The sequence below is a fragment of the Myxine glutinosa genome, chromosome 13, assembly GCF_964187855.1.
Source record: "Myxine glutinosa chromosome 13, kmMyxGlut1.1, whole genome shotgun sequence".
Classification (NCBI taxonomy): domain Eukaryota; kingdom Metazoa; phylum Chordata; class Myxini; order Myxiniformes; family Myxinidae; genus Myxine; species Myxine glutinosa.
In genome coordinates, this window is record NC_136273.1 from 80,569,049 (window position 1) to 80,587,492 (window position 18,444).

The following is an 18,444-nucleotide window of genomic DNA, read 5'->3' on the forward strand; positions in this document are numbered from 1 at the left end:
ATCATGCTGGGTGGTTTGCTGTTGCGTTCCCAGCAGTCTTTCAGGGTGTCGTTTGTTCAGGGAGCCGGCGATAATTCAGCTAATATTGGTTATAAGACACCATGGGATATTTAGTTAACATCCGTCAACAAATGCTGGCAAATAGTTCCGCAGCCATAATGCCCGTACGACGTGAGTCGTTTGGCCTGAGATGCCTGCCTGGCCTGAGAAACACCCATCCGACTTTTTTTTATTGTCGGGTAGCAACTCAGACCAGGCAGCTCAGACACAAGTGCACTTTGTCAAGGCCATTATTTGCTGATAAACGTAACAGACTGAAGGTAAGGTGCAAGTCAGTTGATCCAGTGCTCCCTGTAGGTTAGAGCATTAAAATTCTATATGTTGTTCAGGGTGGCAGCAGTACGTTAGTTTCAAAATTATGTAATCTGTCCCCAGAATGCTTGGTGCACATGCGCATAAACCCCAGGAAACTTGCGTGTGGCAAAAGAAAGAATATCGCGTGTCCACGATAAGGATTGTTACCTGAAATGGCTTACAAAGCTCTAAAAAAAGTAGAAAATCCTTCAAAAAGTACCTGAGAGAAAGGGCTGTGCCTCTGCACAAAAAATAGATTTTTAGAACTTTCTCAGCTCGCCGAACGGGCCACGGTTCGTAGTACAAACTCCCGACCATGTGGGCCGATGCAAGGGACGGGCATGTGCTACACAAACCCCCGACGGATCGATACCAGTGAATGGACTGTGTATCTGAATTAGGTTCGTCTGAACACTAATGGGAAGGATGTAGTTGTGGCTTGTGAATGTCCAGAGTAAGCATAAAATGATGATATTTATCATTAATCATGTTGAAGATGGGGACCAATGGGAGCTGAGGGCTGGTTTAAATACTAGTGAGGTATGCTTACACATTGTAAGCAATAACGAACCGTGCTCCGTACGTAGGTACATAATATATAGAAGCTTTATGATTATAGGCAAGCATCACCGAACTCCTGCTAGAAGATATCAATTTCGGTTTTTATTTCACAGTTTGCAGTTATAGAAATTACAATTTTCAAATGCTAAATATCAATTGAGGTTCTTTTTCTTTTTATTACGGATGTTTTTACCATTTTTTTCGGAAAATTTCATTTACGGACACTTTCGGATGGTTCTGTGATTTTTTTTCTCGGTGCATTGGCTTGGATGTCTGTCGGCATGCCAAACGTCAGCTGTCTACGTCAACCAGAAAGTATGGAACATTAATATCAGTCCATCCGAGTTAGTGAATGAGTGGTTAGAATGACCTTCATATTAGATATTTGTTTGTTTGGTTACGGGGCCACAAGATAAAGTATGCTAGGTTTTTGCTTCTATTTAGAAACCTGGAGTTGGCTTAACGGTAAAGGTGGCAGGCTTGAGATCTCAGGGTCCTGAGTTCAAGCTCCCATCATGCCCTTGAATTGTCACCAGGTGGGTTGACTCAGCCTGTCATCCTTCGGAGGTCGACAAAATGAGTTCCAGCTTCCTGGGAGGAATGAGCTATTTGAGTATCCTGTGTTGGAGTGGTGACCTGTCTAGGATTGTGCCCAATATCATAGGAAACTGCCTTGGCAGCTAGCCCTATGCATCTGAAGAAGCAAAAGGAGTGGTCGTCTTCTTCTTTTGCATCTATTGGTAAAAGGAGAAGCACCATGTGTGTGCGCATCTGCTAGCTTGTATTGACAGCAAATGGTATGAACTAGACACCTCACATCCACCAATATTTCTCGTGATCGTATATTTCTGTGAGTCCAATTTTCATTTAGGAACACAGCAATTACGGTTAACCATCGAGAAACTTCCGCTCTTTCATCTAAATGCTGAAATTATGCTTAAAAGACAATTTAAATCACAGATTTTGTCCAGTGGTTAAAAGTGCCCCGCGAGCCGAACCGAGTCAGTGTAAATGAACACACAAGACATGCGTGAAAGGCCTCGTTTAACATTCATAAGTTACAACTTTGTAGGTGATCCTATGGTGTCCCACGTCATGATGCGGTTGTTGTTGGTCCAGTTTGGTGCCGGCCTCGTGCACGCTGCATCGTCTCCTTTGTTCAGGAAGTCAGTGCATGCATCTGGTTATCATTCCAACCCAATGAACAACACTAAATGCCATTCGTGCCATCAATTGTTGCCTTTCGATACGCCGTTGCAATCTTCTGGCAATACCAGCAGGAGGTACAAAGGGAAATTTGAGAAGTGGATAATAAGATCTTGCTTCACACTGGAGGAAACAAACATCAGGAATGTCATGTTGCCCAGTCTGACCCACGAAAGATGTATATTTTCTCCAGTCGAGAGAAGATCCCCCATGGTGATTTCACAGTTTCTGTTTCTTTATGCCATGGTCACAACTCATGATAGAGCTTCCTCAAATGTCACAGCACTAAGCAGAAACACCTGCACACCACCATGAAATTAAAAAGCACCCAATGGTGCAAGCATATGACAGAAGGAAAGCAAAAAGAGCTTCCGCAGGACGAACACCAATAAAAGCCAGTGATTAGCTTTGAGCTCGACTACTATAAGGAGAAATACAGTACAAACAGCAGGAGCTTCATTCCAAATCAGATAATGTTATTCCATTAAATTTTAAGTCCCGGTACTGTAAATGTTTTTCACTGGTTTTCAGCAAAACAAGATTTTTAACCTGTTTCAGATTCCTCTCTTTTCCCGTGCCTCATGATACAAGGAAGTAAGATTAATACCATATTGTCACGTCGATGGCCCTCAGCCAAAAGTGCTTCTAAGATATCTAAGCAGGTAACGACCCCGCTGGAGCTAATGCTCCTTGGATTAGGCGACCTATCTACAACTTACATGAATTAACGCAGTAGCGGTTGACTTTGTTCATTTTCCAATTGGCAATGGTTATAAAACAGGTTTAACCGCAAATTATCCCTCCAGTGATAAATTAAACAAACCAAAACCATTGGCAGGCAAAATGGAAGGATAATGAGATGCGCCACTTATCTTTAAGAAATAATAATTAATTAGCACGCAAGGGCACAGAACAAATTCTGGACGCAAAAAGACACAATAAACACAATCTACACAGAATACTCTACTCCAGTGTGTCTGTCCATCCAATCAGGGTGGGGCTTCCCCCCCCCCCCCTCCCCCGTTCAGGGAAGGGCTTCAAAATCAAATCTCCACCATTCTGTTCACTCCGCATAGCTCTGAAACTGAGGCCTCCTAAGCCTCTTTTGTAAGGCTTGTGCTTTCCAACTCTCTCATCGCTTTATCTCAACTCTAATTCGATATCTTATTTCATTTTTCATATCATTGCTAAGATGGTTTAACACTCGGTTGAAAAGAACAGGAACAAAATTGGACGAAAGTTAGTGTGTTTAGACAAAAATTAATCTAAAATGAAATTAAGGCCTGTAATATAAAGTCCATTCAGACTCCCTCATGGCTTTATCTCGACTCTAATTCACCATCTGATTTCATTTTTCATATCGTCGCTAAGATGGTTTAGTTCTCGGTTTCAGAAAAAGGTGAGAAAATCAGACAAATATTGGTGTTTTACTGGAAAAATGCATTCTTGATAGCCGTTTCGAATGTATCTGGTCGGTCATGATATGGGGACAGTAGAGAGGAGAGAGGGGGGGGGGGGTAAGGAGAGAAGTGTGGAGAGGAGGGAGGAGGGAAGGAGAGGGAGGATAGGGTTCTCTACTAGGGAATTAGTTATTTATTATCACGAAGTAAAAGTACATAAGCGACTGAAAACTGAAATTAGAGATCGAAATGTAGTCTAATTATATTTTTTCATATTCCCAGGGCATATATAAAATAAAGAGTTTATTTAAGGCGAGTTAACTCTTTTCCAACTATGTAATTAAACAATACTTCAAAAAACTTTGTCCGTAATAAATTGTATAATATGTGGAATAACTACAGAATACAATACTTATTAATAACGTTTGGTTTTGTTTATTCGGTGCTTTCAAATTTAAAGATAGGGGCAATACCCCTGGTGCTCACCTGGTAGAATAAACAGTATACTGCACTGACTAAAGGTATTTCATACCAATTTCAATGGTCGATAGAAAACAGGGCAGCGTATAGAATCATACTAACATAATCATAAGACTTTAAACAAACAAAGAAAAACATACCTATTTTGGGGGGCAACACCCCCGTTGAGCCCCAAAGGTGCAGATTTTTTTAATGCCATGAACAAACTTTGGTACACCATGGGTGATGAAGGTTGTGGTGAAGTTTCATCGAAATAGTGTGTGTAGTTTCAGAGGAAAAAGCAAATTCATATTTTGGGGGGTCAAGCCTGGATCCACTTTGACCCCCCCGGTAAACCCCCTTAGACCCACTTTTTTAAATGCGTGAACAAACTTTAGTCACGACACAACAAATATCATTTGTGCCAAATTTGGTCGCAATCCCATCAGCGGTTTCGGAGAAGAAGTTTCAAGTGTTTACAGACTGACGGACGGACAGACGACGCGCCATCTCATAAGCTCCCCTGAATTTCGTTCCAGGTGACCTTAAAATGAACACAGAAGTAAGTCAATCAAGGCAGGTTCCTTCCCTGCCATCTCAAGTCCTATTCTCAATCAATCCTTTCAATGGCCTAATCTAACATAAGTAATAGTAATAATAATTGGCAATACTAATAATGATAATAACATGACTCCCACTGCCGCTCGCGTAGTAAATGGGTGTACTAGTAGTTAAAAAACACAAGACCTTCACTTTGATATCATTCACACAAGAACCGCCAATAGTGGAGGATCGACCTAGGATAAATTTGCCTTGTGGCAGGATCAGGCCGCACGGGACGCAGCACATAAGTACCACAGGGAGGCTGTAGGACAGACAGACCCAGGACTGATGGAAACTGTAGACGGCCAGAGCAGTGAGAGCACTCTTCTTATTGTCTTCTCCCATGACCCTCTCGGTACTTTCTGACCGAGCCGTTCTTTCTAGCAGTGCATCCTTCTATTGTCTAGGCGTTTAGGCATTCCCCCCTTCAAGCAGTGCTGTGCCTGCCAATCAGGGTACTACAGCCTTCCTATTTAAGGAGGGAATAAATCATCACACAGAGACCTACAGGACATCCTCAGCTCTCCACTCGTCTCATTAGACAGGAAGCACTCTCGGACTTTTCACAAGTGCTTTCCATGTAGCGACCTCGTCCATGAAGCACTCTCATGCACAAACTGTTCTCAGACCTTTCACAAAGGCTCTCCATTTTGTCTCGTCCACAGAGTGCACTTGTCTGCCAGGAGTACTTTCCACTCGTCTCAACTAATCTCATGAGCCAGGACGTTTGAATCATCTCGCTCTCGTCCATCGGGCTCTCCTTGCCATGAGTCCTTCGGCCAAGCCTGCACTCACGTCTGCCTGTTCAGACCGGAAGAGCCACCAAGGGGGAGCTTGTATGCTGCACGAGTTTACACAAGCTTGCACAGGCATGCTGCGAAGCTGTAAGGGGCTGCCATTGCACTGCATATACAGACCAGGAGAGCTGCAGCCATTCCTCCCGCATTTGGGAATCGCGCATGCCCATTCCTGTCTGTGTAAGGTGAGCCAGGAGCTGCACCCAAGCTCTGCTCTTTTCTCTTTTTTTGGATACAAGATCGAGGCTCGTGTAAGAGCTAACATCAATCACACAAAAAACCAGCAGACACACAAAACACAAAATAAGGGGAGCAGGAGACAAGATGGGGAGAGAGAGGGAAGCACACAAGTACAACAACAGGGACATCAGAAGATCTGTGGGAGGGAGAGGGCTTGGGGGGAGGAGGCATGGAAAGGTGGTTGGGGTAGGTATAAAACACATGGACACTGCTACAATTTCCAGGAAAGAAGTCGGTATTTGTAGTGTCCGTAGATTCAGTAAACAGCAACAGGAACGAGAATCAAGAGGTTTTCTTTTTCGGCATTTTCTCCCTTCTGCGCATGCGCACCCTTCCTCTATTCTCCCCCAATCAGTTGGTACCCCGAACCAACAGACACAGCAGTATTTTTTTTTAAAGTGGATCTGAGGGTAAATTAACGGGGGTAGAAGAGATCAAGGTTTTGGATAGGGGAAGATAAGAGATGGTGGTCAACAGCTGTTTTAAAGACCTGGAGGGAGGCGTGGGATTGAAGAGAGTTTGGGAGTTTGTTCCAGAGGTGGGAGTAAAGAGGAATGAAGGAGTGAAGGTGAGCAGAGAGTCTTGATTTTGGCAATTTCACCAGAAGATAGTTGCTGGCAGATCTTGTGCGACCTGTAGAAATATTTGGGGGACAGAGCACAGATAGAGCTGGGAAAGCTAGGCTGGAGAGGAGTCGGTAGAAGACAGAAAGACCACCAACCTGCCTGCGGTGAGTGAGAGGCCTTCGGAGTTAGCTTCATCGCGGGAGATTCCAATGAATCTGAAAGCTTTGGTTTCAACAACATGAAGAGGAGCTCGGTGTGCGGCAGGAGCACCAGCCCAGAGTGGAGAACAGTATTCCATTGAGCGGTGGATGAAAGCCTTGTATGTGGTGAGGAGCTCAGGTGTGCCAAGGAAGGACTTCGCACGACGGAGGATGCCCAGTCGGCGACTGGCTTTGGAGGCCAGCTTGGAAATGTGGTTTTCCCAGGAAATATCATGGCAGATAGTGAGACCCAAAAGCTTGAGCGACAGAACTTCTTGGAGAGGATTGTTCAGAAAGTAGATGGGAGGGTTGTCCAGTCGGTCTTTTCTGAAAGATCGCCTCTAAAGATCTGCCTCTAATCGACTTCTCTTTCTAAACGCTTGCAGAAGGATGGATCAGGAGAGACCTGGAGATGAAGAAGAAGAGGTCTCGTTGTTAAGAGAAGAGATCTCAAAAGCCTAGTGTGAAAGGAGGACAGGCAAACTGATCATGGAGATTTGGAGTGGACCCGGTGTGGCTTTGTCTCTTGGATTTTTCCCAAGCTGGGTTTACCTTGTGTTGGTGGAGCATGGAGGAAGAGGACGGAGGGCACCCCCGGAGGCCTTGCTTAAAGAAAAAAAGGGTCGAGGCCTGGTGTAGGAGGTAGATAATTGCTGACATTCCACACCAAACTCAATCTTCATCGTGCTCGTTTTGGCTCTTGGGAGCTATCGTCTCGCACCTGATTCCCGAAGCGGTCTATTTCGAGTCCGGCATTCATCCTCTGCATCAGATAAGGGAAGTCTCGCCTATAATTGTTTTGTTTCATGAGTGTGATCTGTGGCACCTAGTGGGTTAGGAATATTGTTTTATTTCCAATCATTGTACATAAGTTTAAATATTCCCATTTTCCTCTTTGTGTCCATTTGACTCGCTTGGTTCATTCTGATTTTGTTTATCGTGTTTTGTTACCCTTTTCCCTGTTTATTTTACAAATACATCCTTTAAGAGGTAAGAAAACCTGTTTCAGCCATCCGTTCTCGTGTGTGTGAGCCGTCATTATTTCGGCCCAATTGAAGCTCCTTAGAGAACAGTAAAGTTAGAATTAATTCCTGATACCCAGATTACCCAGATACACTTATTTGAAATTCCAAATTCTTTCCTGGAAGTCCTTGCAGTGTCCCTATGTTTTATACCTCTCCCACCTCCCCCCAAGCCCTCTCCCTCCCACAGTTCTCTCGATGTCCTTGCTCTCAAATGTTGTGTTTGTGTCCTTCCCCCTCTCTCCCCATCTTGTCTACCGCTCCCCTTATTTTGTGTTTTGTGTGTCGGTTTGACTTTTTGTGTGATTAATGTTAGCTCTTTCACGAGCCTCGATCTTGTATACAAAAAAAAAAAACCCATTAAATAAACAGTGCAATAACTAATAAAAGATTGTTCGGTCCATCTTCTGAGTCGAACTCGGGGCTGAGGTTCCTGTGTTAACAGGACCTTCAGACGTGACAATATCAATGGGATAAATTTCAGTAGGGGAAAAAAAATAAAAGTATGGAGTAACAAGATATTTGAGCCAACATGTACAAACTCGAGCCTGCGTGTAAGATAAATTAAAAGTCAGAGTACAGAACGTTGGAACATTGGCTGGAATGCAGTATTATTGTTTTGCAATGGATAATTGAGCTGAAGGTTGTTCTTCTCTGGACTTTCGGGTTTAATCCACGGTAAATCAGACCTGAGGAAAACGTAAATATGTTGCAGTACTCAAAAGCTGCACTATGTTCAGCAACATGCCCTTTTGACTCGATGTTAAACCAGCCGTACAATTTGCAGTCGAGGGGAACATTAAAGAACGCATGATATTGTACACCAAAACAACCCGTTTTAGCATACCCCTTGGATTCCAAATTCCCTGTGCAGGCTCCTATCCACCTTGCTTTTTCATTAGGTCCTAGTCCTGGTCTATAACCGCAATGGAAGGGTCCTAGTGATTGTAGGCCTCCAATATTCTGTGTATGAGTATTGAATCAGAATATGACAATTTTATGGCAGTTTTCTGACCAACAATTGGTGTTTCTAGACTTGAAAGATCCCAGGCCTTGCAGACCAAAAACCTCCCCCAGCTAACCCCAAAATAACAGAAATAATTGTGGCTGCTAATGGAGTAGAAGAAGCCTTGAAATATCCCAGTGTTTTTCTTAAAGGTTAAAGGTGAGCTCGTGTAGGAGCTAACATCACAAAAAGAAGAAACGGACACACAAAACATACAATAAAGGGAGCGGGAGACAAGATGGGGGAGAGAGAGGGAAGCATATAAGCACAACAGCAGAGAACAGGGGGACATCAGAAGATCTGTGGGAGGGCGAGGACTTGGGGGAGGAGGCATGGGAAGAGGGGTGGGGGGAAGTGGGGGTTAAGTATAAAACACATGGACACTGCTAGAACTTCCAGGAAAGAAGTCGGTATTTCAAAAAAGTGGATCTGGGGTGAATTAACGGGGGTAGAAAAGATCAAGGTTTTGGATGGGGGAAGATTTGAAGGATGGTGGTGGGATGGGTGAAGATGGGTGAAGAAGAAGATGGTGGTGAACAGCTGTTTTAAAGACCTGGAGGGAGGAGAGGGACTGAAGAACAAACATTTTAAAGTGTTTTTTCCCCATTGGGTTTAAGTGTTTAAAAACAAAAATTTTAAAACAAATGTTTTAAAGACCTGGAGGGAGGAGAGGGACTGAAGAGAGTGTGGGAGTTTGTTCCAGAGGGGGAGAAAAGAGCAGTCTGTGACGTCCTCGAAAATATCAGCACAATGCTGGTTGTAACCTTCAGGGTGGAAAAAGCAATTAAATGATGTTTTTTTTGGTCCTGTACTATTCTCATCAAGATCAGCTTTGGAAGAAGTGAACTAAATAACGAGTCTTGCTACAGGATTTCAAACTGGCACGGATTTACGAGGTGAGTGAAATTGATTCACTATCTGCAGTCAGGTGATGCAGCCTCGTGGGGATCTAGGTGTTGTCTTTCACAGTTCAGTGCTTTAATCCGTCGTAGTAACACGACCATCAGAATACAACCCTTACTTCTTGGGATGCCAAGGTATCACAATTATGTTTTCAAGTTCGTTCATGCTCAAGACTTTCCGCATATATCTCGCACATTTTAGAGCACATTTGAAAGCTGTTTGCAGTTTGATATCCATGGGAAAACACCTTTCAAATCTCATATCCATTTTTTAATACAGGTATCGAGGCTAATGTAGGAGCAGGATGGCAGGGGACTATGGAACAACAGACAAACCGGGGCAAAAGGAAGACATAGAGAAAACCACAAACTGTGCATCATAATACATTAATACAAGGAGCTGAATTGTAGGGGAAAAGTGAAAACAGGGTCTCACCATATGTAATAATGTTCAGTCGTGGAATGGGAGAGACCATGAGGTAGTGGTGGGCAGCAGACCTGAAATATAGTGGAGTAGATACTATTAACTCAACAAGACGTTCCACAGACAAAACTGATGGTATTCTTATTATACTTACCCTGCGCAGTCAACTTGGTGCGAGCCAACTCTTCTGTTTTTGAAGGGTTTTTCTTTTTAATCCAATATGGCTGCCAGACCACGTGAGCGATGACATCATAAATTTATATTCTCTAATATAATTGTGTGTGGATCACGCTCAATAAATGTCAAACTGATCAGATTAAGCGTCGTCCCTGTCGAATTATGACATCATAATAAAGGCACCAATGACATCATCATTAAAAGCACTTATTCCCCATGCGGAGTTCTTTACAATGAGCCACGTTTTAATTTTTCTATGGAGCTGTTTCGGAGATATAGAGGAGCAACATTTTTTGGTTTTTCACAGATGGCACACTTTTTATTAATTATCGGCTTTCAAGCTAATATGGCTGCCACACTACATGACATATGACCTTATAAAATGTACACTGCATATGTATGGGTAGAGGATCACGATTGTGAAGTTTTGTGTTGATTGGATAAGACTATTTTTTCTATCCAAGATGGCTGCCAAACCACGTGACCTATGGCATCATCATTTCAAACTATATGCAACAATGGTGTTCGATGATATTTGTAAAATTTTGCATCGATAGGGTAAGCGGTTTCAGATATAATTATTTAATATTTTACTTCAATCCAATATGGCTGCCACATCATGTGACCAATGATGTTTTCGTGATCATCTTTTAATCGCCATGCTTAGTCAATGACACATGTAAAGTTTCGAGTCAATCAATTTAGTGCTTTGGGAGAAGATTTTTTTTATGGTTTCAGGTTAAATCCAATATGACTGCCAAACCATGCGACCTATGATGTCATAAATTTATTTCAATACAAATGGGTCATAGATCATGTGCATGCAATTTCAGATTTTTAGGATAAGGAATTCGATGAAAACATTTTTGGCTGGTATACTACTTCACCTATGATGTCATTATCATGCTTTGTTCCCCATTGGGAGTCCTTGACAATGTGCCAAGTTTCAAATTTTTCCATTTAGCGGTTTCCGAACATTTTTATTATTATTTGCGTTTAATTCAAGATGGCTGCAATACCACGTGACCTATGACGTCACAATTCTCATAAAAACATTCTGCATGGGTGTCACTCCAACCCTGAAAATTTCGTCTCATTCAGAAATGTGGTTGCTGAGAAAAACAAGGTTTATCCCGTACGGGCGTACGGAAGGACGGACAGAAAACCCGAAAACATAATGCCTCCGGCCACCTTTGGGGGCGGAGACATAAAAATTGTTAGATATTCCATGTGCCTCCCAATGTTGAGTGCATATACAAAGTTTCATTTAAAGTGTGCACATAATTAGATTTTTGGGCAGGACCAAAAACCCCACCACTCTAGTGGGCAGGTCGAAAAACGACATTGCTCTCGCACCTTATTGCCATATGGTGATCTTAACAACAAAGTATGATGAATTTCTGTGGAACCGTCAGGAGGACATAGCATGACAGATGGACAGACAGACCGACAGATGCCAATTACAATATCCTCCAATTTTTTTTTCCAAAAAGGATGGGATTGAACTAGTGGAGGTGAGCATTGAGTTAGACTTTGGTTTTACTAAAAGGATAAGGTTTATGTAAGTGCAAGACCTGGAAGTGCAGTTGTTGGGCTGAGAGTTGAGGAGGCAGTCGGCGCAAGATGTGAATAAAACCAGTAAAAGATATATTACAAAGCCTAAACCTCCTTAAGGTGAGCAAAATGCAACCCTGAGACTCAGCTTCCTGCCGTGAGATCTCAATGACACTGAGAGCCATATGTGGCAGAGACTCAAGGAGAGGGAAAATGAGAAGCGACAATATCAGTTTACAGTGGGGAGCCATATTCTATGACATTTTTGATCACATATTTGTACACATAAGCTGAGGACCACAAAGTAAGAATTTAGCCATGTGGATAATTTGGAAGCAGTGGCCGGCTTTGGAAATATGATCTGCCCAAGACAGATTGTAGTTGATAGTGAGGTCTAGGAGCTCCAGAGACTCTACCTCTCACAGAAGCTCACCACAAAAGTATTGTTATGTTTATAGGGGATGGATTTGAGGGGGATGGAGTGGGGGGGGGGGGGGGGTTCACTTAGTAAAAGGACCTTTCGACCACCTGTATTAACTTTATGTGATTATGGTAAAGTTGTCTGGTGTGGCCCAGCTCGATGGGTGGGCACGATTGTCTCGCCCTGTGTACCGCGAGTCTGACTGAACAGGGGGCTGAATGAGAGTGATCTGCAGGATATTGTTACAGGTTTGCCGGCGGGGTCACGAGGGGCTTCTCGGACCCGCTTCCAGACATTTTACTCTAAAGCCGACGAGCCGCAGATGTTTTCGTGATCTGCCGCAGATGTCTCCTAGTCACGATTGCTGAGCAACCACGGACGCCGGTTGGGCCCTCACGTCCAATTCCCAGGTTACCTTCCTAGCAAGTTAATCCACCCAGCTAGATAGGGAACCAAGCATACTCTCAACAGCCCACTCCTATAAATCAAGAACGTCCGAGCTGAACCGTAAGTGAGACATCTGCTAGTCTCTGACGGTCACAAAACAGCGGGGCAAAACTCCCACCCCCTATTTACATACTCTGTCTAACCAATAGAGAAAGAGACAATCAGGTCTGGAAATCAGGTCAAATCAGGTTGGAAATGATTGGTCATGTTAACAAATAAGCACATATATACAAGCAATGCCGTTTCACAAAGGAAACAAACCTTACCCTTAAGCACACAAGCCCCTTAGACAGTCAACTTAAGATGAAACTACAGACATAGGCACCACAGTCACTCCCGGAAATTAGACAAGAGGGATAGCCAGAGAGAAGAAGAAGAAGAAGAAGAAGACGGGGCTTATTGGCGACCCCTCAATCACTCGTGAAAGGACCCGTTGTTCCCAATGTGAAAAGGGGTGAGGTAAGAGGAGAGAGAGTAATGGAGTGGTGCACAGTGTGGGGAGAGATGCGAGTGACTGCTTCGTAATGCGATAGAGGAAATCGTGAATGCGAATCAGTAACCCAGCTCTGTACGAGTCAAAGCGGGAAATTGGATACTCTGTGTGTTGCAAGTGAACAATCTTACTATAATTCACCAAATGTCCGTCCATCTGTCTGTCTGTCTGTCCGTTCGAAGGTACCGTAAAAACTGCTGAACCGATCGCAACGATATTTTGGGTGGAATCCTGGGATCTCCCGTAGTAAAATAGGCTATTTAGTTTTCCCAATTTCAGCTTTAGTGTCCAGCATTCTCAGGTTTGGACTCCCGCATAACATTCGCGTTCGCATAATGTTCATTGTGACGATGTTTTCATTGTGACAATGTTGTTTTCCCGGGTGCCACACAAACGGCTGCACCGATCGCTGCAGGGCTGCACCGTTTCAGATAAACCGGTAAAATGCCTCCCAAACGGAAAGCCTCATTAACGAAAACGTCCAAGGAAGCTGTTGCAAGAAAGAAGGCTCGCCTAGACGAGGACTATCGGAGGCAAGAACAAGTACGTAACACAGCTGCACACCAGTCTCGGAGGCAGTCCGAGGAATCAGATCTGGTGAACAAGGACGTGACACAGCTGCACACCAATCTCGGAGGCAGTCTGAGGAATACAGATCTGGTGAACAAGGACGTGACACAGCCCAATTGAAGCCCCGCCCGTAGGGCGGGTACCGTTGCTAGTTATAAATAAAGACACAAAGAGAAGATAGTGTAAGTCAGTGTGAGTTTGCCGACATGTCCAAGGAAATAAATCAGTGGATTATCTATTCACTCCACGGCACAAGCTCGATCGCTCTCAGCGGATCCCGTCCTTGCAGAGGCTTATGTTAGCAGCGCTCACCCCTTGCAGACTCTTTCTGGCTCTCAGGGTTCCCTGGAAGCACATGAACCTGAGTCCTGGAATGGCTGGACTTATTAAGCCCTGGGAGAGGCATGGTCTAAAGAGCGCACACTGATTGTTTATCTCAGGTGCTGCCTTCTCATTGGAGCACTGCTGTTGTCAGGCTGCACTCATTGGTTCATTAGTGCAGGTGCCGCACAGGACCAAGCAGCACACAAGCACAGTGACACAGGCGCCGCGCAGAACCAAGTGGCACGCAAGCACTATGATGGGTTTGCTTGGTAATGTGAGTTTTGTCGGTGTAATGGTGGTTTTGTAAAGCATGTTGTTTGTGTGTTTGGATGCACTGTAAGGAGGTGTGGAGGAGAGAGAGATTTAACAGGGATGGAGAGAGATAAGAAGGGATAAAAGAAGAGAGGTGATATAGAGATGCGTTACAAAGGAAATTCGAACCTGCTACACAAACACAACGCACAAAACACAAACTATATATCTCAACTCCAGGGATCCTTTATATGTTGTATGGAACTCCCGGGATCTTCTAAAACCGCAACAATATTGTGAAGTCCATAGCTGATGAAGATCAGCCTTGGACAGTTAGCTGAACGTTGCCTTAACTCCAAGGCATATTTCAAACTTTGTGGGATTATCTTTTCGTGCGTGCGGGAAGGTTCGAAGCCTTATCTGATCTGGAACACATGGGGTTCATCCAAACGCACAGAAAAAAAGAAACGAAACAAGACACACAAGTAAAATTCAACACATATAAATGTATTTGCAGTAATGTAAAAGACAACGAAAGGTGAAGTACACTAAAATTCCTAGGTTGAGGATCCTCTACTCCGACTCATATACAGACAAGGGAATGATACAAGTAAACGAAAAAACATGTTTTAGGGCTACACACTTTTTTTTGAAGGTTAAAACCTATTGTGGTGATTATGAAGAAGAAGAAGGACTTTTGGCATCATCCGTGTTAGACATGAGGCTATTTAAGTCCCGCCCATGTCTGTGGATGGGGAGACCTTGGATGCTATGAGCTGAAGCTGGATGATGGGCTATTAGTTGGTAAGAGGGGTTCTTTAGAGATATAGGTATAGAATGCATAACCTTACGTATGAATTGTATTCGGATTGCTATGATATATACTCATGATTGTATTTGTGTGTGTTTGATAGATCCTGCTTTGATTCAAGTGTAATAAAGCCTATTATTGATCGAAAGGTTTCTAATCAATGCATTACATCTATATATTTTTTTTAATTAAATTTTGAGAGATGAAAATGTTCCAGAAAAGAGACCGTGGGCCAAATTTAAGCTCTCTTGGATGTATGGAACCTAAAAAATGAACGGCATGTTGTTTGTGTGTTTGAACGAAAAAATAGAAAGAAAAATAAAAGTGTGTAAAAATAAAATAAAATAATGTTGGTCGTGCAGCCACATAGCTCTTTTTTTTTTTTTTTTTTTTTTTTTTTTTGTATACAATATCGAGGCTGGTGGCAATCCAGGGCTTGGTGGTCGTTGCCTCGAACCACCGTGCATCCCGACCGTGAGGTAATCCGTGCAGGTGGCCCTTCTTCACAAACACGGCTCCGATGATCTCTCTGGCACACACAGACGAGCGCCCGTCGTCCTCCCCCACAAAACAACCAAGCGACCACCACGATAAAGACCAGGACAAGAGCAAAAGGCAACCGCAGCCATTCTCTTCGAACGCCAGCACAAAAGAGGAATGCGACTGCCTCCAACAAACGCCAGGACAAGAAGAAAAGAGACCAAGATGGCGAGACGGCTTCTTTTTGCTCCCACGCTCTCGAATGTTCCACCGCTGACGCCACACTCTGTCCAATCACCGACGTCCCATTACATCAGTCCATCGCCATGACCAATCAGGAAGCTCAGGGCGTGGTCTCTCCATTAGGAGCTATCGGGAGGCGGAGTCTAGTCCTCGATCGGGAATGTTGGGATGTCGTTGGGCTTTACTTGCCAATTGGCAAATGTGATTTACTGGGTTTCTGTCGGCCCTGGCGGTGTGTTTGGCTAATGGAGCCCATTGCCTGGCCGGCTGAGTTTTATAAGAGCATTAAGGAAAAATCACAGGGGCAATTACACACTGGGGGTTATCCTTAAACCCTACCTAATTAGCATAGCTCCACCCCTCATATGGAGACACATATACAATCTTATTCTATACTGATTCCCTACTTATGTACATCGAAATGGCTTCTTCTTCTTCGCATCACAAGATCCATACTAAAACCTACACATTCTGAACTTTCCTAAGGTATTCCATGCTTACCCCCACAAACGTAACAATATTACATCCACACCTGACATTAACTCTTCCAATCACATGAACAATGGACCCTACTTGTGAATATTAACTCCTGGCTTGTGCAGTTCTTGTCGTTTAGTGCTTGTGGTATTGGGTGGGGGGCATGCACATGACAATATATTTGGGAATTTGCTTGTTGTCCTTATGGATGGCAAGTTGAGAATATGGGTCCTTTTTGCATTTAAAGACAAAATCCATATGGATGACCAGTTGCTTATTTTGTCTAAATTAGCAGTGAGGGATATGCTTCTGCTTTCCTTCTGGTGTTGTGCAGAATTATCTCACACAAACGTGAGTCATCTGAAAAGTGATACAATGGATTTTCCAGCAATGAAGACTTATCATTGATGTACAGACTTGGCATTTAATATGGAATATATTTTTTTTCTTGACTTCGGTTTACTTTCTTAAATCAGTATATCAATCTGGTGAGTTTCTTTTACACTTTGGTGATTTATTTGTTAAAAGAACCATGTCACTGATTGTCTGTCGCAGCAAGAAGTCAACAACAGGATTATATCACAGGTGGCGTGGCAAAATGTACGGACAGGTGCATTTGATGATTGGCTTCACAGTCGGGTATACAAGGGTTGTTGCGTTCTGTATTAGTGGAAAACAACAGTTGCACGTCTCCAAAAGTTATTGCCGCTTCCTCTGGAGATGGTCCGTCAAGTCGACAATGCCGTTTGTCATGGAGTGGTGGCTTTACGAAATTAAGGCATGAAACAGCGTGCTATTGCTCGGCAGTATGGCATCACTCAAGGTCAAGTGTCAAAGATCCTGAAACGAAATGCTCCGAGGGGTGTCCCTACTCCAATACCGAGGCCAGGACGTCCCCGCAGAACCACAAGGAGGGATGATCGCCAGCTGCACCGGTTAGTCCCCAATGGCCGTACCAAGTCAGCTAATCGGCTTAGGGCTGAGTGGCAGCAACTGACAAATGTGCCTGTATCCAGAAGGCTAGTCAACCAACGACTGGTTCAAGCAGGCTATCGTGCCAGGCATCCCCTGAGAAAGCCACGCCTGACCAGACAACACCGCCAGCGCCGATTGCAGTGGGCCAGAGAGCACCGTCAATGGCAGCCAGGACACTGGAATCACGTGATCTTCAGTGACGAGTCTAGATTTCTGGTCTATCGTCAAGATGGCCGCGTCCGAGTGCGCAGACAAGTGCATGAAGCATACAACAAAGATTGTATAGTGCCAAGAGTCCAAGCTGGAGGTGGTGGGGGTGACCGTTTGGGCTGCTTTTCATGCTGGGGGCAAAACTGACCTGGTTGTTCTGAATGGAAACCTGAACCAGTTCAAGTACAGGGTCATTCTGGAAGAAACACTGCTTCCATTTGCTCGTGCAGCCTTTTGACGAAACTTTGTCTTCCAAGATGACAATGCATGGCCTCATCGTGCTCGCATGATCCAACACTTTCTTGCTGACCGTGGTGTAGAGCATATGGAGTGGCCTGCCATGTCCCCAGATATGAATCCGATAGAGAACTTGTGGGCAGAATTAACGCATCAAATCGACCACTTGGACCAGCAGGCGACCTCTGTGCGTGAATTGCAGCATGCTATTGTCACTGCATGGCAAGCGATTCCTGCCCAAACCTTGGCAAATCTCGTGAACAGCATGCCTCAACGTGTACGTGCTCTCCTGAATGCTCGCGGGGGTTACACGAAGTATTGAACTGTAATTTTACTGTCCCTAATCCCAGTCGTAATTAAACTTTTGTTAAAAATTTTTTTGGCTAATGTGCAAAATAAAGAGATACTTCTGGAAAACGTACAGAAGTTTAACACAGTACTGTCCATGTATTGAGTTCGATATCAGTTTACATCACTTTCAAGGATCAATTAATTTGTTTCGAAATGTCAAATGTGGTTTTTGTTTCTTTTAAAGGTCACATTAACAAGATCTAGAATAATTTCAACATAATTCCAATGAACTTTTGGTTCTAAGACATCTTGAAATGTAAGTTCACCCCCACAAAAAAAATATTCCATATTAAATGCCAAGTCTGTATATCAACATCAGGATTGATCCGAAAACACTACCTTAAAAGACACTGGCCTCTAAAACTACAGCCTGGTGTGGTATTGCATCCACAGTGATGCATTGCTTACAGTGCACAGGAAATTTGACAGCCACTCTCAGAATAAGTTATTGGTACTATTAGTTGACAAATTTTTTTTTTTTTTTTTTTGTATACTGAATCGAGGCTCGTGAAAGAGCTAACATTTACTTCACAAACAAATCAACCAGACAAACGAAACAAATTTGAAAATCAGGGTGAGTTTTCAGACAGAATCACACACATGAGACGTCAGTGAGACATCCTTGAGGAAACCTCTTGTTTTAGACTGAAGGAATCCCGTCATAATCGGGAGCTCGTGGCAT

At 43.7% G+C, this 18,444-nt stretch overlaps 1 long non-coding RNA gene across 1 annotated transcript; it reads right to left on the minus strand.

The window, feature by feature from the left end:
* Positions 1-1,741: 1,741 nt before the first annotated feature.
* Positions 1,742-13,774, minus strand: LOC137438475 (uncharacterized). The gene is made up of 3 exons (XR_010986719.2): positions 13,715-13,774; positions 9,753-9,814; positions 1,742-2,420 (listed from the first exon to the last, which is right to left on the minus strand). It is a non-coding gene; the product is annotated as an uncharacterized LOC137438475 (long non-coding RNA).
* Positions 13,775-18,444: the final 4,670 nt, after the last annotated feature.